At 39.3% G+C, this 27,371-nt stretch overlaps 1 pseudogene across 1 annotated transcript; it reads right to left on the bottom strand.

Moving 5' to 3' along the window:
- Positions 1-688: 688 nt before the first annotated feature.
- On the bottom strand, positions 689-26,699 carry LOC311578359 (peptidyl-prolyl cis-trans isomerase A-like; annotated as a pseudogene). The gene is made up of 2 exons: positions 26,685-26,699; positions 689-1,332 (listed from the first exon to the last, which is right to left on the bottom strand). The product of its transcript is annotated as a peptidyl-prolyl cis-trans isomerase A-like (transcript).
- Between the last annotated feature and the right edge of the window lie 672 nt (positions 26,700-27,371).

Below are 27,371 nucleotides of genomic sequence, written 5' to 3' on the forward strand. Positions count from 1 at the left end.
AAATCCAATATCATTTCCATTGTTATCTCACTTCCATATTATGAGATAAAAAAAAATCAGTTGACTACCTAATAACAACAAAGCATAGAATTCTGAAGGAGAGATAAACATGTTTTTTGTTTAGATCACAAGTGGGGGATGAGAAAAGACTTGTGAGAGAGCAGGTGATGTTTATCTCCTTAGAAGTACAACCACCATGTGGGGGAGATTGGTTATTAACCAGCTGAAAAACATCCTTGAACAAATTCTGAGAGGAGGTGCAAAAATGAGCCAAAAACAAGAGACAGAGCCTTTGGAGACTTGGGATAGTTCTGGCTGTTCATCACTCCACTTCGAGACACTCCTAGAGAGAACTGCTCAAGGGAAGACTTCAGAGCTCCGAGCTCCAGCTGAGGTTCAGGGTCCTGGTTGCTCCAGGTTCCAGGAGAAGAAATCCTGCTGATTACACCAGGAGAATCATTTCTTAGAACTGATATCCTAATGGTGTCATTATTGTACTCTTTAATCTTCTTTTCCTATTGTTTAGGTTAGTTGAGTTATAAGTGCAGTGCTCTCAGTTAATAAGTTTATAATAATATATATTTGCTAAGAAAATTGAGCCTACAGAATGTAGTCTTCACTACATTTGTCATTTTTTTCTATTTACTTATTATTCGTAATAATAATAGAAAATAGCTCTGCAATCCAGCTAAACTTGGAAGGGAATGAGGACAATTTGAAACCCAAAGAACTTCAGTGAGAGCAGATTTACAGGGGAGATGGGGTGGGGGCTGATCTCCTGAGCCACAGAAGGAATGGTCTGGTGAGTAAGATGCCTACAAGTCAAAAGAATTAAGAGTTGTCCACAGTCGGAAATGGTGATCTTCTTCCTGGTCTTGACATTCCTGGACCCAAAGCACTCCATGGCTTCCACGATGCTCATGCCTTCCTTCACCTTCCCAGAGACCATATGCTTGCCATCCAGCCACTCAGTCTCGGCAGTGCAGTTAAAAAATGGGAACTGTTTGTGTTTGGTCCAGCAATTACCATGGACAAGATGAAGAGACTTGTATACATCAGGACGAAGTTCTCATCCTCAAATTTCTCCCCATAGATGGACCTGCTGCCAGTGCCATTATGGCGTGTGAATCCTGGACTCATTTTGTGAAAGGAGGATCCCTTATATCCAAGTCTTTTCTCTCCAGTGCTCAGAGCATGAAAGTTTTCTGCTGTCTTTGGAACTTTGTCTGCAAACAGCTCTAAGGAGACAGGGCCCAAAGGCTCACCATCGGCCGCGATGTCAAAGAATACAGTGGGGTTGACTGTATATTTTAAGTATATTTTTTTGTTATTCTTGGGATTAATATAGATGTTTAAATGTGGTTTGATATCATTAAGTGGTTTTAGGAAATCCTCAACAATTTTTACTTCACTTTCCCCCTGCTTTTACTTTCTAGTATAGGTATACACACAATTGGTGCATATACTGTCTCCCATATATTTGTTTTTATTTTTATTGTGGTTTTGTTCTCTTTTGTCTTTTATTTTCTGTTCTTAAACTGTTTTGTTCTACTGATTTAGATTTTTTTCTAAGCTTACAAATGGTGTCTTCATTTGTGGTCAATCTATTACAGTTTTCATTTGATTATCTTAAAAGGATCATTGTATCATGAAAGTTTCCATATTTCCATCTACCTTTTTGTATCACTGAAAAATATTTTAAGGTTCATAACAGGCTAGCTCCAGTTGTGGATCACCTATAGGTTTATTACTATCTTTCATCTTTCTCTTTGTTTGGCCTTTGATGTAGCTAATGAAACTGAGCATTATATGTACCAAACTACTACCATGTGAGATGGTATTTTACCCCAGAGGCGATTCACTTACTTATATTATGGATAGCTAAAGAAAACATTTTCTTCTTAATTTACTAACAGAATCACTCTATAAAATAGTTAATTTTTTAAAATTGTCAGATAATGACACTGTCTGTCAGAATTATGGGTAGGGCCCAGCATGGATTCTTTGTCATTATGCAATGCTATCTAGAGTCATGGTTGGGGTGGTTCAATGGAAGATGGTTGGAGTATTTTAAATAATCACATGTCTAGAGCCCTTGTTCTTCTCCAGTTAAAAATGTTTGGCAGTTGGCTCCATTGTATAGATCTTGTGACCTACATTTGAATGTGAGGGCAGGTGAAAACAGGGTAAAATCACTCTCCATATGCTGTTGTTATAAGGCAATAGAATTTGTTTTGTTTTATTTTTGTCAATAGAGTTTTCGAAATAGCCTAGGTAGAAACTTCAAGGTTCATTTTACCTTGGCCTCAGAAATTCCCTAAAGAAATGTGATTTTCAGGGGGAAGTTTATAGCTTGCTTATACCCATGGAATATTTAAGCAAAGAAAAATAGATATAAAAAAAGGAAGAAATTTGATGGTGGAGATTATGTCATCTCAATTAATGATTCAAGTTGAGATTTCAGATTTTTCAGGGCTTGTCTACTTTGGCTTGCTTTCATTTCTTCACAAGGCACAACTGAGAGCCCAGGGCTCATATCTTTCTTGGCTCTTAGATGACGACTAGTGTCCTCTTAGTATGGGAAACTGAAACAATTCTGCTTGATTTTGCTCCCATGAGTTTGGTTCAATTTACTGGCCACTTTCCTTTCTCCCCAGAGTCATTACCTGCTCAAAAGTGTTATTGTTTCTTCAAACATATTTTATGCATTGTTATAGTTGTTATTAATGGTAGATTTGAGGCATTACTATGTTTAGAAGTAAACGTCTAGAATGATGGTTTCCAAGACTCACATCTCACAGCATCATATATTCTGCATCTGATTGTCATGCTCTCTTCTTTTGTGACATGTTTTCATCACAGAGAATCATTCTGTCCTTTCCCTCATTCTTCATGTTCTGATACCCTTATCTGTCAGGACCATGACACTCATTATGAAATAATGAAAAGAATTTCCATTATTTTTTTATATGGACATTGTACTTCTTTTGGCTTTTCTCACATAAATATGCCATCTAACATTTCTTTTCACGAGCCTTAGTTTACACAAGAGTGGTACTATAAAGCTGATCCTAGTCCAGGGATCCAGTATAAGAGTGTAATATGTCATAAACATTCATGTATTCTTCCAATGATGGACGACATGCCCCAACTTATCCAGAAGGTGGATTTGGATCTCATAGTCCGATCCACAATTCATTGTATGGGTTTAAGATTTGTGATATACACTGGGTGGGGGTGATGCATGCGTTTGATGCCAGAACTTGAGAGGCAGGGGCTGCCAGCCTTGTCTACAGAGTGAGTTCCAGGACAGCCAGGGCTAAAAAGAGAAGCTCTACCTCAAAAATCCAAAACCAACCAACCAAACAAACAAGAATTCTGATTTACCTACTACTATCAAAGTAGAAAAAAAAAACCTCTCCAGTAATAAGAGAAAGTAATATTTATTCCTTCCTCTTTTCAGACTATAGTAATTTTTGTTACAGGTTGCTAAATATATCGATGGATGAACCACCACCCACCTAGCAGTACAGAAGAAATTAAATGTCAAAAACAAAAGAGGTAAATGGGCCTGAGCTTCATGCAACACATGTAACTGCTCCTTGCTAAGCTGGGTTTGCCAAGATTTATGTCCAATGAAGCATCAGAACTCTTCTGCACTAGCATAAAGCATTAGTGTCTCTGTGAGAAAGCATTTACTCATAGATTCCTGTGCATGTGCTATGTATGTGTGTGTGTGAGTGTGAATATGGTTTTGTGTGGATGTATAATAATAGTTTGATAGGTGATAAAAGACCTTATAGTCATTCTTATTGATTGCTGTAACTTGTGTTTTTTTCTTGAAGGGAATAAGGCTTTAGTTAGGTAGCAAATGTTTGACCTTGCTGACACGTACTTCACAAGTAACCTTAAAATAGATAAGTATGAATAATTGATGATGAGTGAAATTATTAATCTTTACTATAATGGAGCCCTCCCTCAAAAAAACAAAAAACAGAAAACATTACTACCAACTCAGGGGATAGGAAGAGGCAGTTTCATTTTAACCTTCTGCCTTAGACTACTCATAGAACAGCACGCACAAAGGGAAACTTGCTATAATCTATTTTACTAAAGCTGGGGGATAAATAATAAAAAAAACAAGAGAAGCATAGATTAGCTATTATGGTTGTCAAGACACTGTGCGTCTCTCTAGGCTCAAAAGGTTGGTCTCTCAGAAAGCACATGCGTACTTTTTGCTTCTGTGTTGTAGAGGACATTATTTAACCATCTCTACCTACCTGAATGGAACATTCCAAGGCCTTACAGTTCCTCAAAGTTCGTCAATTAACAAGCATCTATTCAGTACTAGGTATAGAATAGACACTGTCTAATCACTAGAATGTAAAACTGACTAACGTATTTTTGGCCTCACTCTTCTTATCTTGTGTCAGAAAGGCACCTAAATCAAACACTCCATCCTAATGTTAAGTGTGCTGAGAGCAACACCCGCAAATCTATGATAGAACAGGTAAAGGTAACATTTCCTGCAAAAGGAGCTAGGAAGAAAGAAATGACAACAGAAGTATGCTGTGTTCACTTTAAAACAGTAAATGTAAAAAAAAAAAATTAAAAATTAGATTTCAAAGAATAGAAAGAATAGAAGCAGCTGGCTGGACAGTGGTGGCTTGTGCCTTTAATTCCAGCACTCAGGAGGCAGAGGCCAGTGGATCTTCATGAGTTCGAGGCCAGCCTGGTCTACGAAGTGAGTTCCAGGACAGCTAAGGGTACAAAGATAAACCCTGTCTTGAAAAGGAAAAAAAAGGAAGGAAGGAAAAGAAAAGAGAAATAGCCTTTGCCCAGGCTAAAAGAAATGAAGGGAAACTAGAAAGCACACCTAGAAGTATCAGGTCAGGTGATGAGAGATGTAACAAATACATACCAATGTTGGAACTAAATCTTCTGAGTGAACTATTGAGTGTTTCTAAGGAGCATAGTTATGTTGTAAGGCTTCCTTATTTAGAAAAAAAAAGTTTGATATAATGTTTTCTATATGTATTTGCTATGGTATGCATGTTTACATCTCCAGAAATTTTGTATGTTGAAACTGAATCCCCAGTGTGATAGTGTTACGGAGGTATGGCCTTGGAAAACAGTTCTCTGCAGAATGGGAGTAGTGCTTTTAAAAACAGACTTGAGGAGATGCACACCTGTAATCCTAGCACCGGGGGAGGCAGAAGCAGGCAGATCTCTGTGAGCTCAAGGCCAACCTGGTCTACAAAGCAAGTCCAGGGTAGCTAAGGCTACATAAAGAAACCCTGTTTCATAAAAACAAAACGATATAAAAAACAGATTTGAGATAGCTATTTAGAATGTAGTTAGGAAATAATGCTGGTTTAGTAAAATAGTAATAGGTTTAGTAGAAAGTCATAGTTCTCTCCCAAGATCTATGGCTTCATTAGCCCTGGGTAGTGAGCTTTTCAGCACCAGATATGGTTTTTCTCTTGTTGAATGACCCATAAGTCCAATTAGAGAGCTGTTGGTTACCACCACAGCGCACATGCCACTATTGCACCCTTAGGGTATCGTGCAATGTTTGTTGGTCATTGTTGTGATTTACAGTCATCACAGATGAGCACTTCTAATTTTGCTTCCTTTCTCTGTTCTCTTTGCAACAGATGGAGAGCATTATAGAAAAACACAACTATCAAAATGCAGAGAACAAACACTAATGTAATGACCAGTCCCAACTGATACATCTACAACATAGTTCTTACACTTAGCAGCTCAGAAATCATTCTGGGAGAAGAGGTAGAAAGACTTTAAGAGCCAGAGGAACAAGAAGTTTGCTGTGAGATTGTCTCCTGGAAATATACAGAAAGGCTCCATCCATGATGTCTCAGCAACATGGCTGTCTAAACAAGACCTGAACATAATTAACCAATGGACATGCTAACACGGAAGGGGGAAATCTCTCAGGTCCTCAACCCTAGATGTAGAACTACAGACAACTTAAAAATTCTGACAGTCAGGGCTGGAGAAATGGCTCATCAGTTAAGAGCACTGACTGCTCTTCCAGAGGCCCTAAGTTCAATTCCCAGCAACCACATGGTGGCTCACAACCATCTGTAATAGAATCTGAATCCCTCTTCTAGTGTGCATGAAGACAGAAAACTCATATATATTAAATAAATAAATCTTTAAAAAATTCTGACAGTCAGAGAAATAGTCTTCTCCAGGGAAGAGCCTGCAAATTGGTTTTTCTAAGATCAGCCCTAAGGTCTCATACATGCATGTAACATAATACAGACTGAGCAGGTAGTATTTATATATTCAGAAAAAAGGGGGGAAATGCAACATATATACAACAACAATGAAAGAAAAAGAGGCTATGATTAGAGAAAGAGTAAAATGCATGCGTGGAAGAGGTCAGAGGAAGGAAAGTGGAAGAGGGAATAATTGTAATGGCATAAAATGAAAATTAAAACAGGCTTAAGGGTCCTTACTTGTCAATTGTATCATGTGAGGGAACATGGAAGGTACCATTCACAAGGAAGAGGTCCCCCCTACACACAGACTCAGATGACATATTTGTCTTGTATTTCTTAGCTATGAATTTATGTTGTTTATAAGTTAACAAGTCTAAGGCATTTTATTAAGAGGCCTGGACGAACTGGGGTGGCATTGCTTTAAAAAGTAACCCAATCAGATTCTGGAAGGCATCCATGATTCCATATTCTAACAGGGCTGTGTATCCAGAAATGTCTGGCCATATTTAAACATATTCAGATGATAGAATATATTTCAGGCTTATTGAATCACACTTTCCATGCAGACTTATAAATCTATATGAAGTATGGGGGGGAGACGTATCTTGGATATTCATACTGTTTTTGTTTCTGCGCTGAGACCTGTGCATCTGGGCATAGCTCAACGAGTAGAAGGATGGGCAGGGGCTGAGGGCCGACACTGCTTACCTGAGGGTTCAGAAGGAGCTTAGGAGACAGAGGAGGTAGAGGCAGGAGCTCAGGGTCTGGAGAATGATTGTCAGTGGCAGGAGCTAGGGGAACTGGAAGTGCTGGCCTGGAGCGCAGGGTCTGGCCTATTGCCTGTTCGTGCCTGAGCTAGGGAGATAGAGGGAGTTTGGGCCAAGAGCTCAGGGTTCATGGACTGCGGATAATGAACTGGGAGAAGGAGGATAGTAAAATATAGGTAAATATAGGTGAAATGAAAGTAAAGAGGTGTAGGGGTTTAAGGTTTACCGCCTGTATTGTCCTTGGCTGGTGCCTTAGTTTGAGAGGGACCCCTGTGCCCAAATAAACAGAACACTCTCCACAGTAGAGTGGAGAGTGGGATATTACTTTCTCACATACTCTGGTGCCTCACCTTTGACCATGTCCCCTGGAGGGGGAGACCTGGTGGCACTCAGAGGAAGGACAGCAGGTTACCAAGAAGAGACTTGATACCCTATGAGCATATACAGGGGGAGGAAATCCCCCTCAGGAACAGTCATAGGGGAGGGGAATAAGGGGAAAATGGGAGGGAGGGAAAAATGGGAGGATACAAGGGATGGGATAACCATTGAGATGTAACAAGAATAAATTAATAAAGGAGAAAAAAAGATGGAAAATGAATGAAATCGAGGAAATTTTTAATTTGAACAATGTATTCCGTTTGTATTAGCAGTTATCTACAACTAGGAATAAAAAGAAACTATGAAATTACAAAAAAAAAAAAGAAAGTAAAGAGGTGGAAAATAGAGGCAGAAAAGTTGAAGAAAGTAGTGGAATGATGCCGCTAGAGAAAAATGAGGTCAAAGGAGGCTTAACCAAAATGAAGTGTGCATGAAGAAACTACAGGGGAACCTACGATCTTGCAACCCAAGTAAAACATACAATTAAAAAGCATAGTAGAACATGCGTAATATGAAAGTCTCTGGAGTGGGGGTAGGATGCTGTGAGGTAAAGGTTCATGTGGCGATGTGGCAGGGATGGGGAAGAAGATCTATACGGATATAAAAAAAAATGATGAAACCCTATAGATTTTAAGCTAAAATATGACTTTAAAAAGAGTTTGAGCAGAAGTGTCCTGACTGGATGAATACCGCCGCTCCTAGAGGATGTGGCTTCTCAAGTGGCTGCTGCCAATGCTCTGCTTTTCCTCCCATAACCAGCTAGGAAATCACCGCTGCTTTGGGGACCGCAGACGTTGGCTGCAGGGCATAGAGGAGCCAATCTTGAACTGACCAGGAAGCTCTCCACTTGTTGGCTAGCTTTCAGAGTGCTAGCAAGTACTTTCAAAGCTGCCGAGGAAGACAAGACATTAATGGTCCCACAAAGTAATGGCTCCTGAATGCTACAGTGTGCACCTGCTAGACAAGATGTATCTATATTGTTAAAAAGATAGCAAGACTGTTTATGGGGATAGCCAACTGCCCTTTTTGTGTATTTGTGACCTGATCCACAGGAGAGATTTCATGCTAACAACTGTTAACGTGATCAAATACCAGGGCTAGAGAAATAATAGGCCCTAAAAGAGAACCTGTTGTTTGTTGTTTTGTTGAGTTTTTTTGTTTGTTTTGTTTTGTCTAAAACAGTTTGTTTGGGTTTTGTTGTTTTTGCTGTTGTTGTTGTTGTTTTTCCTATGCGGTCATGTTGTCAAATTGTCTCCTAAATATGCCTGGTACTCACAGCTGTTCAAGTGCTGAGAACAAGTGACTATGAGTATCAGTCATAGATGGAACCTCTGTATTGGCTCCACACCCAAAGGCTTAGGAAACATCTTGAAAAGGGGTGTGGAAAAAAATGTACTTGCTGGAAGACAGCAAGTTGTGAAACGCTGGCCTCTATAGGTATTTCACAATGAACTCACAGCAGCTCTGGTTACTTGCACATGAGCCAATCAGTTAAAAATCCCAGCACGTAGTGGATAAGGACTTTCAATGTTCCTCCCCTAACTGGGGAGGTACTGTCGGCAAGTGGCTGCTGAGTGAAGAAGAGTCACTTGTGTTGAGGTAGGCATGGCCATTGGTAGGCTGCCCATGACTCAGTGGACAACACCACACAGTGGACATGTATCACTAATTTAACTTAGTGGTTTATAAAAGGGAGGGGGACATGAACTTGACAGGGAGGTAAGTCAGGGAAAATCGGAAGGGAGCTGGAAGTAGGGAGTGGGAGATGGAGATGCCTAAGAAACATTGTGTGCATTTATGAAAAGTCAAAGAATAAAATGAATAAATGGACGTTTCAAATCTAGTATATTTTAAGCTCCTTTATTGCTAATGATGGGCATTCGTGTGTAAGCGCCATTGGCCGAAAGTGAGAGGGGTAAACTGTGACACTTCCTTACCTGAGATTTATATATATATATATATTTTTCCATTTTCTTTCTCTTTTGCCTTATTCACATCATATATTCTCTCATCCTCAAGCGATGCTACTACTTCCCATAAGAATGTGGCCCTTAGAGTATGGCAGGATAATCACAACTGAATAAGGTAACTCTTAAGAACAGGCAAGAGCCATGGGCCACCTTGAGAAGCACACTGAGGTGATGCTTCAAGGTGATCTGTGGCCACACCAAATTCAAAAAGAAGGACTTCGCCGTGGGTGGTCATTTTGAGAGCAGATAGAGACATTCATGCAGAAATGACTAAGTAATCCATCTAAATAGCATGAGAACAGTTGTTTCTATAATTAAAGATTCGGTAATGTGCTGCAGATTGATTGCTTTTAAGGAGTTTCATGTTTTATTTTTACAGATGCTATAAGTTGATGGGTAAGGGAAAAGGGGGGCCCTCAAAAATAAAGTATTTAGACAATGTAATGCAAAAATAGCTGAAGAAATTTGTTCCTGCCAATATCTAGCAGCTATAATAAGGAGGCAGGGTGTGAAAAGGAAGAAACATGCAGTGCTCTGAGATATGCTGAGTTTAAAGAGATTCTTTCTTCAAAAGGTTTGAAAACAGATTGGCCATATAGATGATATTCACTAAGAAATTGGAATGTTTTCTTCCGCTCTTAAGAAAATGGGGAACATCACAGTCATTAACAGGGAAAACTGGGTCGGACTGTACACTTCACATACGCTCTAAGCAGAAAGAGGCCAAAGGTTTGAGATCACAGAAACATTTTTAAAAAATCAATTAGTAACAACATAAAGATGATTTGCCACATCTGTCAAAAACCCAAACTGTGGAGATGGGTATGGTAACATACCTATAGTCCCAGAACTTGGGATGTGGGGGGGAAGAGAATCAGAAATTCAAGGTCATCTTCAGGAGCATGGTGAGTTCAACGCCAATCAGAGCTACAATAAGACCCTGTGTCGAAACATACATATATATATTGTAGACGTCCCTAGAACCCTAACCTCCTTTTCCATCTCCAGAAACCTTTTAAATTATTTTAGACACATTTATTTTATTTTATATGAATGAGCTCTTTGCCTTCGCGTTCCAATGTGCATCGCGTGTGTTCCTGGCACCCTCAGAGGATAGAAGAGGCTGTTGGCTCCCCTCGAACAGAAGTTACAGATGGTTGTAAGTCACATGTGGGCACTGGGAAATTAGCCTGGATTCTTTGCAAGAACAACATGGGCACTTAACTACTAATCCATCTCTCCGGCCACAAAAAAAAAAAAAAAAAAAAAAAATTAAATATCATGGTCAGGGAGACAGTTGTTCCTGCCAACTGGTTCAGAGGCATGGATACTCTTAATAAAGGAGATCTGGATTTATGAGTGGGTACATTTTTTTTCCAGCGAGAATCACTGAACCCAGTCTTATTTAAGAATCACAAATAATTGATAAATTAATGAAAGCTTGACTGGACTTGACATGCTTTATTCAGTTAGAAATGCCATACAAACTGGAGGATAAAGTTTTCCTATGGAAGTGAAATTCAGTTTTTAGAGAGACTGTATATGAAACATGGCTGCCTCGTGTGATTTCTCCTTAACTCTCTCTGCCTGGCCTGGCTCGGGGAAGCATTTCTTACTTTGCTATCAGTAGCCCATGTATAATCTTCAGGGAGCCCATTAAACACTTGCATCATGTCTCAAACATTGTGTCCATGTGGTTTTGAGTACTTATGGCCAGGAGCCAGCTCAGTGACCGAAGCTAAAAGGAGTCTGAGGCCACCTACAAATTACTGATCAATTGTTTTAGCATCATCTATGTAATATGAAGCTGGAATTCCTAAATCCCAAATGCCTCACAAAAGTGTGCCCACTCTCTTTCTAGGTGCTGCTATTCTGGTGTCCTATTGGCTTGTATTTGAGAACTTCACTGCTCAGGGAAGAAATGGTTGCATCTTATATTAACTAAGTTTAAAGCTGTATTTGTTTTCTTGCTAGTGAACTTGCATATTCTGAGTACATTTTAAGTTAAAGGACAGGACAGAGGAAACAGCAAGGATGGGGGCTTATGTTTGATCCCCGAATCCAAACATGTAAAAGAGCAGACATGGTAGCATACACATACAATTCCAACCCTAGACAAGTGGACACAGGCAGATCCCCAGACTTTCAGGCAGAAAAAAAACACTGTTTCAAAAGCCATAGTGGATAGCACCTAAACATGACACCCAAGGTTGACCTCTGGCCTTCACGCACACAAATTCACACACGCATATACATGCTTAAAAAATTTAAGTCAAAGTAAAAATAATATACAACTAAACATCCATTTCCAAGTGGACAACTCCTTCAGTTTTGTCAGTTACAGGCCTGTATAAATACTTCCCAATGAAGGCAGAGAATGTTCCCAGTGCCTCAGGCAATTCCTTCATTTGCTACTCCAATATTTCTCACCTCCACTCCAACCTAGAGCTGATTGCTGTTCTTGTTTTTATTGTGTACTTTCATTTTTTCCTATTATAAAACCTCATGAGAATAGTTGCTGAATACTGTCTTCGGCTGAGGAGAAACTTTCCATGAAGACTAAAAGTTTTTACTTTCTACTTTTGTACTGGGAATTTTTTTATGACAACTTGAGACACGCTATAGTCATCTGAGAGGAGGGAACCTCAGTTGAGAAAATGCCTCCAAAAGACTGGGCTGCAGGGGAGCACGTTGGGGATTTTTATTAATTAGTGATTAATGGGGAGGGAGGACCCAGCCAGGGACCAGCCCATTGTGGGTGCTCCCTCCCCTGGGCTGGTGGTTCTGGGCTCTATAAGAAAGCAGCCTGAGCAAGCCATAAGGAGCAAGTTAGTAAGGCACATCCCCCCATGGCTTCTGCCTCAGCTCCTGCCTCCAGGTCCTGCCCTGTTTTTGTTTTTGTCCTGGCTGCCTACACTGATCACCTTTGATGTGGAAGCCGAACATATCATTTCCTTCCCAGCATGATTGTGGTCATGGTGTCTCATCATGGCAATAGTATCTCTGCGACAGAAATTGGTACCAGCATCATGGGGTATTGCTATGACAGACCTGATCATGTTGCTTTTTGCAGGGACTGTGAAAGGACTTCAGAACTATGGCTAGAAAAGCCGTTGAGTGTTCATAGCTTGGCGAGTTTTATGTGGGATCTTGAACGACTATACTACTGAAAGCAATGTAGATGATAGAGGCCTGGCTTGAGAAGTACCAGAGGGAAGATTGAAAGTCACTCAGAATGGTGTCCCGGATTTGGTTACTTCCTTGGTGGGGAGGCCTGGTGGCACACAGAGGAAGGGGAGACGGTCTATACTGATGAAACCTGATAGGCTGTGGTCATATGGTGGTAGAGGAGGTCGCCTTCTGTCAGAAGTCTAGGAGAGGGGGATAGGGCAGGAGAGGGGTGGAACAGAAAGATATAACCGAGGGGATAACGTTCCGGATGTAACTGGAATAAATTATAATAAATTAATTTTTTTAAGAAAAAAGAAAAAAACAACAACAAAAAGACACACACACACACACAAAGAAAGAAAGAAAGAAAAAAGAAAGTCACTCAGAAGACTGTCAGGGCTATTTGCTATCCTGAGTTGAGACTCTGTGGTTCTGGCTAGCTGGGGCTGAAGAATCAGCTGTGACTAAAAGGAGAACAGAACCCCTGGAGTAAAACCTGTGCTTGACTGCAACAATTGATGTTGGTTAGCTGGAGTTAAAAAAAATTAGTGGTGATTAAGGAGAGCCCGGTATTGTTGAGGTGAAATCTTCTGGGAAATGTTTTCTCAGAGTCAACACATGCAAGCAGTGTTCAGAGGTGGCCAATATTATACCTTGTGCTGCAAGTCAAGGCTGGTGAGAGTCTCACTGGTGGTACTGATTTTGAGGGCAAAGGGGTCTTGGGGGACAGCTGAGTCATGGCTCTGTGAGAGGCTCAAGAGGCCATTGGTGAAGGTTCAGCCTGAGTAGCAGTGAAAGTCCCAGGATCAGATAGATACTAGAAAAAAGTTGAGGCTTTGCATCATGAAGAGATTCTAGGAGACACTATTGGTGACGGTGCAGCCCAGTGGCAGCAGAGGACCCCAATATTTTGGAGATGCTGCTACCATGGAATGCCCATCAAGAACAGCAGCAGTGGAGTGGAGCCTGCCCGAGCTTACAAGTCATGCTGTGTGTGCTGCAGAGGGTAGAGACAGAGAAGTGTCTCAGGCCCTTTGGAGGAGCCCAGAGGACTGTGAGTGAACACTACCTCGACTTTGGACATTGAGTTATTTACGTTGTTGGAATTTGGTTTTGCTTTGATCTCACTGTGGTCTTCTTTTTACCTTTCGAAATAAGAGAGTATTTAACTTATTTTTTATTTTATAGGAGCTCGTAGTCAGAGACTTTCAATTTTAAAAAAGACTTTGGATTTTCTTATAAGGGACTGGATTTTTAAAGTATTTGAATTCGTAACACTGTGAGACTTTTAAGTTTGTAAAATGTTTTATATTGTGATGTTGATATAAATGTGGGTTCGTAAGGATGAACAAGAAAGGGAAGGTTGTAATTTTACAATGATTTTTTTATGTGTTAAGTTAATAAGGCGTCAACTGTGCTGGCTAGTTCTATGTCACCTTGACACAAACTTAAGTTAAGGGAACTTCAATTAAGAAAATGCTTCCATTCATTGCACGCTGTTGAGGATAGTAAATTATACAAGTAAACTGTTAGTTGATCAAATCATGGTCATATCAATTACTAGTCTATTTTTATCACAAGAAATTACATCCTAGGTGTAACAGATAAATATAATTCTGTAGATTGATAAGGTAAAATAGTTAGATAAGGTCTTCAAAAACCTTACAGAATATGGCCTTTAAAGAGGTTTGTATTTTTTTTAAGGCTTCTTTGACAATAAAACAGGCTAACTCCTGGCAACACCCAGCCTATCTCAAAGAAGATAATGAACATCAAAGAACCTCCTTATGGAGATGGCTTCAAATGTAGCAAAGCAGCAACTGGGCAAAATGTTCTCATTTCTGCCACAGATAGAATTCTGCCTAAAAATGGGCAAGCTTGGATGAAGGGAGAGGCAATGGCCAAACTCTGCCAAGACTGGGTATACACGTCCTCAGTAGATCAGTCCTGCCTCACAAATATGTCTGTCAGATACATTGGGCCAGTAGGCTGAATATGATGCTCCACTATTATAGAGAGTTGTAGGTGACTGTTCAGACAGGAAACTGCCATTTTTTTTTCACATTGGAAGCTGCTAACTGGCACTTCCGGTTTACTCAGGTAATTAATTTTATTCCTTCTCAAGTCTCTGATGGGGTTGAAAAACAGATAGTTTAGTTTTACAATTAAGCATAATTGTTTAGGTGTTAAGATGTTTTTAGGTCTAGACAGGTGTTTTAAGTTGATAGAGATGAGATATGATAGATATTAATTTACATTTAGAATTTTAAATGCACCAAGATAGGACATATGTTTTCTTCAAGGTTGCCTAATACATATAGCCAAACACAATGAAGTAATATTAATATAATCTCTGATTTTTTGTGGTTCTTCTTGCTGTATGTAGTTTATTTTATATGTATATAAGTATATATATACATATAAATTTACATTTAAATGTATATGTAAAAAATTTTAAATATTAAAGAAATAAAGTGAAATGTTCCCTTAAATTCTAGCTATATGGAAGGGTCAAGGACATCCCAAGAACATAGTCCACTGAATCAACTAAGCAGCTAGTAAGGGCTCACAGAGCCTGAAGTGACAATCACGGACCCTGTATGGGGCCAAGCTAGGTCCTCTGCATTATACTTTATGGTTGTGTAGTTAGTTTGGTGCTCTTGTGGAACTCTAGGAAGAGGGAGAGGGGGAGGGGGAGGGGGAGGGGGAGGGAGAGGAAGAGGATGTTGTAACCTCTTCAAGATCAAATCTCCCATGACATAAGGTTAGGCATGCATCTGGCAACAATTCTACCACACCTAACAGTGCAGCCCTGGAGTTTGGGGAGTGATAGTTAAGATCAAACTCTGTTATTCTCTTTATATGTTGCTGTATTAGACTGTAATATATTTAAGAGATTTTTGTGTCTATATCATAAGGAGTATCAGCTTGGAATTTTCCTGTTATATCTTTGTGAGGTTGTATTTATCATATTCACTTTGTATATGATATTGAAAATTGTCCCTATTTTCTGGAAGAGTTTGAATGGCATTAACATTTCATTCTTGAGTATTTGATATAACTGATTATATCAATATATATGTCTGTTTTTCTTAAGTAAAGATCTTTGTCAGAAGTCCAAGTTTTAAGGAGAAATATAAGACCATTCAAAATTTCTGTTTCTCTTTGTAGAAAATTTTGTAATTTACCTTACTAAATTTATTGGCATAAAATGTAATAATACATTATTAGTCTTTTAATATCTGAGAATATGGGCTTATGAGATGGCTACCACATGAGCCTGATACCCTAACTTTGATCTCCAAAAACCCACATAAATGTGGAAGAGTGAAGAGGACTTGCTTTGGCCTCCACACTCATGCTGTGACACATATGCCCTGTCCCGCACACCTCAGGCACATACACTCCATCGCTGACATGAAAAAAAAAAAACCTGAGAGTTTGTAGTGATGGTCTCACTTTTTGTGGTGGTAAATTGCTTAGTTCAGTTCTGCTGGAGATGGAGTTTCTCAGAAAATTTAATTATGTCTGAAATTATTTTACTCTCATTAAAAAAATATTTTCACAATGTGCATCTTTATCTTTCGCCTTTCCTTGCTTGGCCATTTTGAACTTGGAATACATTTTTTTTCCTGTTTGGAGCTCATTGAATTTCCTGGGTTTGTGGTTCAATGTCTATCATCAGCTTTTGAAAGGTTCTTGCAAATTCTTTTCAAATAAACTCTCTTCTCTTACACTTTTTCTTTGCTTCTTGGGTGTCAATTACTCATGGGATAGATATTATCCCACTCTTGAGATAGCACTGTTTATTTAATTTTTTTGTCATGATAGCTAACCTTTTTAGGATATGTCTCTATATGGTTTGCCACTGTTTTATTAAGGATGTTTGCATCCATGTTCATCAGGGACATTGGTCTGTACTTTTCTTTCTATGTTGTGTCCTTTCCTGGTCCTGGTAGTAGCCTCGGATGTCCTGGACTTGCTTTGTAGACCAGGCTGGACTCGAACTCACAGAGAACTCACAGAAGGCCTCTGCCTTCCCCAAGCACTGGAATTGAAAGTGTGTGCCACCACGCCTGGCTTAGAAGGTTTATTTTGATCTCCTCATATGTTATGAGTCAGTTTAAGTAGCCCATCTCTTTGTGGTTTAACTTTGGTGGTTCGGATGAATCAGACATTTAATTTACTTCTTTTAGATTTTCTAATTTAAAGGAGTGTAGTATTCCTTTACAATATCCTGAATTTCTTTAGATTCTATCTTATCTTTCCCATTCATCTGATTCCATTAATTTGGATCCTCTCTTTCTTGTGTTTATTTGGGACAAAGGTCTGTTGATCTTGTTCATCTTTTTAAAAATGTATTTATTTGTTTATTTATTTATTTATTCACCTTATATCCTGATCGTAGGCCCCTCCCTCCCTCCTTCCTGCCTGTCCCTCCTCCCCTATTCCTCAGAAAAGGGGAGCCCCACCCTATTCACCAACACCAGCTCATCAAGTTGCATCAGGATCAAGCATTTCCTCTTACCCTGTGGCCTGTCAAGTCAACCCCGCCCAGGTATAGTGATCAAAGTGAAAGCAACTAAGCCCCTGTCAGAGACAGTCCCTGGTCCCCTTACTAGAGGACCCATATGAAGCCTGAGCTGCCCATCTGCTACATCTGTGTAGGGGGCCTAGGTCCAGTCTGTGCATGGTCCTTGGTTGGTGCTTCAGTCTCTGCAAGTCCGTTTGGGCCCCAATTAGTTGGCTCTGTTGGTCTTCTTGTGGAGCCCCTGTCCCCTCCAGATTCTTCTATCCATCTCCCCCACTAAGAGAAATGAGGGTGGAGATCAGACCTGGGGTGAGTGGGGACGGAGGGCCTTCTGGAAGGATGTGGGGGTGGCTCTAACGTGTTTATCTTTTTAAAGAACAAGTTTTAGATTCACTGGTTCTTTGCATTGCTTTCTTTGAGTCTATTTCATTAATTTCTGCTATGAAGTCTGTTATTTCTTCATGTCTACTCAGCTTTGGTTTAGTTTGATCTCGTTTTTCCAAATTCTTGAATTGCATTAAGTCAATTGTTTCTAAGTTTTTATAAGTACATTTGTTGGTCTTATTCAGAGAGAAAACAAGGTTGGACTCAGGAATATCTCTCTTTTCCTTTATCTTTCTTTGGTAGGTATGGAGATAGGGGTTGAAAAGAAAGAAGGGAGGATATAGAAATATTGAGGAATGATAGGACAAAAAGTAGATTATCAACTCTACTCCTCAGCTTAAGGCTTTAATTGTTACAAGTAAGGTTATTTTTAATTCATTAGTATAGAATTGTGTACATTGATACAAATGTTTAATTTTGATACATTGGTATAAAATTCAAATTCAAAAATATTCTTCACATACATTATACATATTTATACTGTAATATGAGATATTGTGCCCTTACAATACAAGGTTTACTTCTGGTACCTTGAAAGTGGAATTTCAGGCTGTTTAGGATAATTAAGTAATACAAGCTAATTGTTAGTTGATCAGATCATGGTCATACCAATTACTAGTCTAGTTTTAGAACAAGAATATACATCCTAGGTTTAACAGATAGATATGATTCTATAGATAGATAAGGTAAAATAGTTAGATAAGGTCTTCAAAAGCTTCAGAGACCTAGAGAATATGGCATTTGAAGATGCTTTTATTGTTTTAAAGATTCTTGGACAAGAAGACAGGCTAACTCCTGACAACACCCAGCCTACCTCAAAGAAGATGATGAGTATCAAAGAATCTCTTTATGGAGATGGCTTCAAATGTGGCAAAATAGCCACTGAGCAAAATGTCCTCAGTTCTGACACAGACAGAATTCTGCCTACAAATGGGCAAGCTTAAACGCAGGTGAAGTTGATGGCCAAACTCTACCAAGATAGGGTAAGCAAGTCCTCAATACTTCCTGCCTCACAAATATGTCTGTCAGATATACTGGGCCAAAAGGCTAAAGATGATGCTCCAATGTTATAGAGAGTTTTGGGTGATTGTTCAGGCAGAAAACTGTCTCGATCATATCTTCATTTTGAAAGCTGCTAACCGGCACTTCCAGTTTACTCAGGTAATTAATTTTATTCCTTCTCAAGTCTCTGATGGGGCTGAAGAACAGATAATTTAGTTTTACAATTAAGCATAATTGTTTAGGAGTTAAGACGTTTTTAGGTTTCAATAGATGTTTTAAGTTGATAGAAATGAGATATGATAGATATTGATTTTCATTCAGAATTTTAGACTCACCCAAAGAGGAAAGATGTTTTCTTCAAAGTTGCCAGATGCAAATAGTCAAAACACTATGAATGTAACATTTATATAACTTTTGACTTTTTGTGGTTCTTCTTGCTCTATGCAGTTTATTTTATTTATGTGTAATAATATAAATATATATGTAAAAAAGAAATACGATAAAAATTGCTTTAAAAAAGAAAGAAAATACTAGACCAAGTTACAACTGTAAAATATGTGTATAGGGCCTAGGCCAGTCCCATGCCAGGTCCTTTGTTGCTGTTCAGTTGCTGTGAGCTCCTATAAGCCCAAGTTAGATGATTGTGTGGATTTTCTTGTGGTGCCTTTGACCCCTCTGTTGCTGACAAATCTTCCCGCCCATCTCCTGCAGTATTCTTCAAGCTCTACCTAATGCAGAGAATGTGGGTCTCTGCATCTGTCTTCAGTAATTGCTGTGTGAAGCCTCTCTGATGGCAATTGTGCTATGAGCCAACCTATGAGTATAGCGGAATATAATTAGGAATAATTTTCTATCCTAGGACTGTGGGCAAACCTGCCTTTGGGTTTTGGCCTTCCACGTAGTTCAGGGCTGGGCTCCATCTCACGGCATGGGTCTCATGCTAGGTCAGTTATTGGGCCATTCCCACAAGTTCCGCACCATATTTACTCTAGTACATCTTGTAGACAGGACAAATTGTAGGTCACAATTTTGTGGGGTGATTAGTGTCCCAATGTAACCACATCTACAATAAGGTTACAGGAGATGACCAGTTCGGACTCTTCCTGTGGGACTCCAAACAGTGGAAGCAGGGGCTGTTTTTGACTCTGTTGCCTGCCTTTTGGACCCTTTCCTCCTACCGGGTTGCCTCCTCTAGCCTTAATAGGAGATGAAGTGCCTAGTCTTACTGCAACTTGACATGTTATCGCTGGTTGATATCCATGGGAGGCCTGCCCTTTTCTGAAGAGAAATGGAGGAGGAGAAGAAGGAGGAGAAAAAGGGAGGTGACAGGGGAGAGATTGGGAGTAAAAGAGGGAGGGGAAACTGCACTCAGAATGTAATGCATGCACACACACACACACACACACACACACACACACACACACACACACCTCCACTAGAGAGGTCAAGGCTATTATCTCAGGCCGGCAGCCAATCTTGGGAATATGTATGAGTCTTCCATATCATACTGGGTTTGAAGACAAGAGATTCATTACAGATTGAGTCATGGAGAGCAGAGGATGTCTAGCACCCTATGATAGGATCAGAGTATATACGAGATGCCATCAGTGAACGTGCATCTGAGGACATCTTACTGTCAATAGTATCAAGTGAAGCATATACCAGTTTGATTTAATATGTGTGAGCACATATGTATGCGTGCATGCATGCATGTATGCATATATGTATGTATGTGGTATTCATGTACATGTTTCATATATATATATATGTGGTTATGTGCATATCTGTTAGCATTTGTGTAAAGGGCAGAGGTGAATCTCAATGTCATTTCTCATGAGTCATCAATGGCTTATCTGAGTCCACATTGGACATGGTGCACACCAAGGAGACTAGGCTGGCTGACCAATGAATCCTGGAGAATGTTCTGTCTTCTTTTTTCTCACTCTGGCATTAAAACCACATGAAAGTTTTAATATGGGTACCAGAAATCAAACACAGTTCCTCTTGATTGTTAGGCTTTATGACTGACTTCACTCACTAAACTATCTCTAGCCCTGGAACATATTTTAATAGGAAAATATATGAATTCACATCGTAAAAAAATTATAGTGTATTGACAACTAATAAAATTTCCCCACACAATCAGTGATAAGAATGGTTCAAATAATTCACAGACTTGTATATGTCAAGCAAGTATTCTACATCTGAGGGACATAATAATGGTACATATTCTATTTAAAGGTGGCTCATAGAGAGATTCAAATACTTTCTAAAAAGAAAGGTCTAGAAACTATTTTATTCATCATATACATAAAATTATATGACCACCATTTTCTGAGATGAGCAGTATATTTTTTCTTAATTTTCAGCTGTACAAAGCTTCTTTTTTTTTTTCTTCTGTTTTTTTTTTTTTCTTCAAGACAGGGTCTCTCTGTGTTAGTCTTGGCTGTCCTGGACTTACTTTGTAGACTAGGCTAGCCTCGAACTCACAGCAATTTACCTGCCTCTGCCTCCCGAGTGCTGGGAGTGCTAACAACTATTTTACCATGTAAAACTTTATGAGCAATAGGACAAAAACTTCACAACTTTAGAGAACTACTCAATAGCATTTCGTGAATTATGTTAATTAAATATATTTAGATGTTATCCAAGTTGTATTTACCATAATCATTTACTTTCTGGATTTTCGGTGTTCAACGTTTATAGAATTGTATATATCAACTGAAACAATGCTACAGAAGAATTCAAGTTCATTCTTAGTGTGGCATGTTAGTTCTTACCAAGGTTCTATGTTCCTATTTAGAAGAACTGAAGCTATAAAGATGAGATATGATAGATATTGATTTACATTCAGAATTTTAGATGCACCAAGATAGGAAAGATGTTTTCTTCGAGGTTGCCAAATGCAAATAGCCAAAACACTATGAATATAGCATTTATACAATTCCTGATTGTTTCATAGTTCTTCTTGCTATAGGTAGTTTATTGTATATATGTGTGATAATATAAATGTATATGTAAAAAAGAAAAATAATAAAAAGGAAAAAACAAAAAATAACAAAAAATAGTTCATTTGTCTAGAGCTATGAGCTTCCCTCTTAGGACTACTTTTCATGTTTCTCAGAGGTATTATTGTGTTGTGGTTTCATTTAATTCCAGGAATTTTCTTTCTTTCTTGATTTTGTCTTTGATCCATTGCATCATTCATGAATAAGTTATTTAATTTCCATGAGTTTGTGTTGATATTGATTTTAAGCTCTATTACATTATAGTAAAAAAGGATACATGGAATTATTTCAGTTTTTCTAAATTTGGCTTATGCCCCAAGATGTGATCTTTTTTAGAGGCTCTATAGGCTGCTAAGTACTATGTATATCTTTCTTGCTTAGGTACAATATTCTACAGATATACATTAGGTCTATTTGATGTATTATGACATTCAGTTTTGATGTTTCTCCTACATGCATTCTTACTTATGTCTTTGAATCTCATTTTAATATGCATTTCTTGTGAAGTCTTCCCCCAAATACACTAATTGGATCTTGTGCTTCTTATAGCCTGGATAACTGTTATTGTGCACAGAATATTAAAGCAAAGGTAGCACTTGCTTCTTCACAGTGCTGTCAGATGACCTCGGACTGATCTCACTGGCTTGATAAGACAGGCAGCTCTCCTGGCATCAGGATGAAAGGTGGGCTCTGCTTATTCAAACCAGAGATGTAGGAACCAGGCCCGACCGGGCTGCCTGCCTGTCTTGCTGTTTCATGTCCTGTTTCTAGCAGCTTCCACGTCTGTGTTTATCTTGGTTAGCTAGTCGTGTTTACTGCTCTGAGAATGCTCCCCTCCCTTCCTCGAGACTTGTCCTCCTGTGTGCGATTACCTCTTGAGGGATTTCACCTGGGAGGAGGATTCCTGTTTGGCTGCCTATAAGAAGGCTCTTTGGAACTCTGGGAAAGAGAATAATACACCGCTGCCACGGCTGCTGCTGTGGCTGCTGCTCTCTTAGCATGAAGGACCCACTGTGTTATTGTGTGTGTGTGCATGAGTTAAATCCACAGCCCCTCGCCCTCTCGGTACCTCGGTGGCGCAGGCATGACACAGAGACCCTAAGGAGAAACAATAGAAAGATACTTTAAAAGAATAATAAGGTGTTATCAATAAAGAAGATTCTGACTGCCAAGAAGACTGATATTTAAAATGCTTCTACTAAAATTAATTGTTCGAGGCACTTCCAGAAGAAAGATTGGCGAACTATGAAAGGCAACACTCTATTTGTAATCTCCATTTCAACCCAAAGACCAAATACAAAGGACACGATACCTGAAATTGATAATTTTCCATCGCTGGGATAAAACACCACAACAAAAAGCAACTTATAAAAGAAAGTTTACTTTCGGCTTATGGTTTCAGAGTGCTAAAGTCTGCGATGGTAGAGTAAAGGCGTGGCAGCAAGAACAGCGGAACACCCACAGAAGCTGAGGCACAGAGTGCACCAGGGAGGGAAGGATGCTTTTGAAGCGCCAAAGCTTGCTGACACACCTCCTCCAAGAAGACCACACCTTCTAGTACTTCCTGAACAGGTCCACAAACTACACTGCATGTATTCAAAGACATGAAGCTATCAGGAAGGACCATTTTTATCCATACTATAGTAGCTAGAAAAATTTTTTATACAGTGCAATAAAAAATCCTAGTATCAGTCAATAAGTGTTTATAGGAGAAGGATATGTCACTGCCTTTTGTTTGTTTTGTAATTACAGAGATCCGTTTTTCTTTCTTCTAATGCAAAAAGTTCCCAGTACGCATGTCAATATCTTTATGTTTTTATTAATTCTTTAAGAATTGTACACAACATATTTTTTATTTCATTTCGTTCCCCCAAATTCTTTCAGATCTTCCCCATCCCCACCTCTTCTCTCTCTCTCTCTCTCTCTCTCTCTCTCTCTCTCTCTCTCTCTCTCTCTCTCTCTCTCTGTCAGCCAATTACTCCTGGTCAGGGGGCCTACTCTTGAGTGTGGCCAATATCATATCATTTAAGAAAACAGACTTTCTCTCTCTTATCAGCAAGCAAACACCAATAGCCTCTCAGCTGCGAGTGGGACTTTGTGTAAACCTTGTCTCCACTATGCTGGGATTTTTGCCTAGGTTTAGTTTGTGCTGGTTTTGTGCATGCTGTCGAAATCACCACGAGTTTGTGGATGCATCTTTGCTGTTATATGTGGAAAACACTGTTTCTATGAAGTCACCCACCACTCCTGGCTTTTACATCCTTCCTTCTCTCTCTTCAGCATAGATCACAGAGACCTTATGGAGGGGTGTGATATACACATCATAATTAGGGCTGAGCATTCTGAAATCTCTTCTCTCTACACATTGTTCTCTGTGTTGATTGCAATCTACTGAAAAGAGAAACTTCTCTGATAAGGGTTGAACTATGCACTGACCTATGACCATAATAATTCACGGGTCATTTTAGTAACTATGTTCACTTAGCAGGATAATAGTAGTAGTTTTCCCTCTAGAATCTGTTGGGCTTTGGTCTGGTGCCATGCATTTTAATGCTACTTACTGGCCCCTAAGATCTGGTCCCTGCTCAGAGGAGCACATTCTCACATATCCAGGTCCCTTCTTTTTGTAAACCTTGCTCCACCTACTTTAAAGTTAATTGGTTAATAAAAATGCTGTAGCTTGGGATTTGGCAGAAGAGGAGGGGGTAGAGTTGGGAGGTTGTGAGGCCCAAGATCAGGGAGAAAGGAGAAGGTGAGAGAGAAGAGGGATGGACAGAGTCCAGAGAAGATAATAACGCAAGTACCTGGGACCCTGAGTGGGAGAAGATAAAATGAAGTGGGATAATAGATTCATTATTTTGTTCACCTCTGTGCTCAGCTTTGAATGAATTACAGTACCAATGTATGAGCACTGGGGAGAGTATTGATTAATAAATAAGGTCTTGCTAAATACATGACAGAATATTAATTATTAATATTCACTAACAAGAGTCCACAGGTTCTTAGCTCCATTGGCAGCATAAAGTTTCGGTTTCATCTCATGAAGTGTTCCTTTAATACAATTTTTTAAGTGGTTGATTACTCCCATAACATTCACACCACTATTTCACAAGTGGGTGTATCTTACCAGGCAGGTTATTTTTATAGTAGTGTTCACAGTTGGGTGAGATTGATGATTTTGTTTTTTCTTTGGTAGTGTGTACAGCACCTTCAGCATTATAAAAGCTAACCAATAGGGACAAAGCTTGCAGGTGAGCACCAGCTAGATTTATTCATGTTCTTTGGTGCAACTATGTAATTCAACTTCCATATTTTTCACAGTTAAAGATAATTATTATATAATATTTTTCTACACAGAGTTTTTGCAAAGTTCAAACTATAGATACTTAGCAGTTATGGCTCAGCATCATTATTGACCTCTCAATCTGACAGTTAACAATTGAATGGCCAACCAAAAACAAATATTTTAACTTCATATATATATCTCCTCAATCCTATATCTTTTTTATTAGGTATGCTTCCAGTATGCTTGATTGAAACACACAGTGACTCCACTGCAAGAACCTTTAACACATTGGTACCTGAAATGCCAACATCATATCTATGAGTTACCCTAAAAGAATTGACATAGATGTGAACAAAGATCTTATCTCTAAGAATATTTACCACTGATTTTACTGACTAAGCATCTTAGAAATATATACCACAGGTGGTCAGAAATTATAAAAACACCTGCATGTTTTATAAATGGTTAAGAGTTGGGTTTAAAATGGCATATATGGAATAACTGCATAATAGAATATTAGGGAGGTATTCAAATTGTACTTTATTTATAAAACTGTGTTGAAAAATACCATGTACATATGGATCTTCTGGGAATAGTTAAACTAGTCTCAAAGTTTCATTAGTCTCAGCTTAACATTTTTTTTTTCTTCTAAAAGGACAGTCAGTTCCTGTCTGATTAAAGACACATTTTGGCCAGTTTTACAAGGAGATCTGGGCAAAGAAATTGGGTTATTTATGTTCGATTTGGAATAGAAATTCAAACTTGGCAAATAATTTACAGGTTGGCAAGAATTATATCTTCTTTCTTCACACAATTTAAGCCACCAGGAAAGGAAAAACAATAAGGATTAACACCCAAGCTGCATTTAAGTCCTGAGCTTTCTCAAACATAGTCCACTGAGAATGAAAAACAGAGCCCTCCATGAAGTTCAGCCAGAAAACACAAGGGCAGCTTAGCATAGTTTCTGCTCATGGATGGCTCATTCCTGAATGATGTGATGCATTCATGTGGGTAGGCACCAAAACATGATTCCAGTGGAAAACTAGAGGTGCCCATGATGCCAGAAAGACCACAGTTCATTTGGGGTCATGAAATCTGGAACATTAAGATAAATTTTTTTTCCTTATCAGGTGAAGGGAATGATAGTAAATATAAGCTCTTTGGGTAAACTACTGATTACTAATAATAGACGAGAATTACACACTGATTACACTAGATGCTGTATTTAAATAGCTTTATATTTTCTAACTCATGTACTCCTTGTGAGAACTCTATGAGGTCTACAGTCATACTAAAATGAAGACAGTGAGGCATAGAAAGTTCAGGTGAGTCTAATGAAACTACAGATCTACAGACAGTCAAGATTCTAAGTTAGGTAGAGTGGGTGCCAAAGAATGCTTTTTACCAGAGCATGCTGACAGCCAATATGCATGAGTCTAAGAACCAGTAAGTGTTGAATGTGCTGGGCTTGGGGAGGGTCACTAGATGTCTTCTGTAGATGAGACCTCCACTAGAGCGTGGCTGGGTCTAGAAGAGCTGACATTTTGCTTCAGGATTTCTTGCAATACCTTGAGTTCTGTAAACCAGAGAAATGGCTCAAGGTCGGAGGAGGCCAGTGTGGAATGACTCAGGTGTCCACAAATAGCTTCCTGTCCTCCCCCGAGTGGACTTGGTGGAACTGCTTGGGCTGTAAAGCAGCAGTATCTGTAATTTGTGATTTGCTTAAGGTATTTCTGCAAGTAATGACACTCACTGAAACATCTGTGAGGTGGGCTGGGACCTAATTTAAAAGTAACTCCTTCAACTAGCCTTCTCATTTGTCCTCCAACTGAAGGATGATTCTCTCCTTAGTCATATTCTGAGGCCAGATTTTGCAAGTCTGGAACTCAAGAATGGACACAGTAGTTTCTAAACCACCACTCATGTGCCTTACACTTACCTTCTGCAGCCACATCCTGACTTCACACAGTGCTTAATATGTGGTAGTTGTTCATATATTGATATCCATCCATCCATCCATCCATCCATCCATCCATCCATCCATCCACCCATCCATACACACACACACACACACACACACACACACACCCCTCTTTTGCCACACTTTTACAGCAGGACAAATTGAAATATATAACACAAACTTTGATGGGTGTCATAAAAACAGAATCAATACTTCCAAATGAAATTTGCCTTTGTCTCCATTGCAAATATATTAAGTTGGTGACTTATGTCTTTCCATGAAATTATGTAAATGCAGAGTATAGAAGAGTAATGGAGATGGGTAGGAGATACCATTAGGGTGAAAAGGAGGATGAGAGGAAAAGAGAAAGGAGTCTGAGAAAGAGCTTCATCACCCCCGACAAGCCTTACTCTAGTAGCCTTGAGTGGTAGTTGCACCACACCTGAAACTATTTTAAAAACCCCTTTTGAGAAATGCCAGCTTAATAAATGCTTTGCCAGCCAGTAATTCGTGAGCTCCAGGCAGTAGTTGAAACCAAGAGGAGTAATGGCCACAGCTGTCAGGCTCCAGATGCTCTGGGGCCCAGCCCTGCCACTTTGTCCCAGCATTCTTATGGAGGGACGCTGTGAACTGGGCACATCACCACCATTCGCTTTGGCCATCTGC

Source organism: Acomys minous (genome assembly GCF_964271855.1).
Source record: "Acomys minous genome assembly, chromosome: 12".
NCBI lineage: Eukaryota > Metazoa > Chordata > Mammalia > Rodentia > Muridae > Acomys > Acomys minous.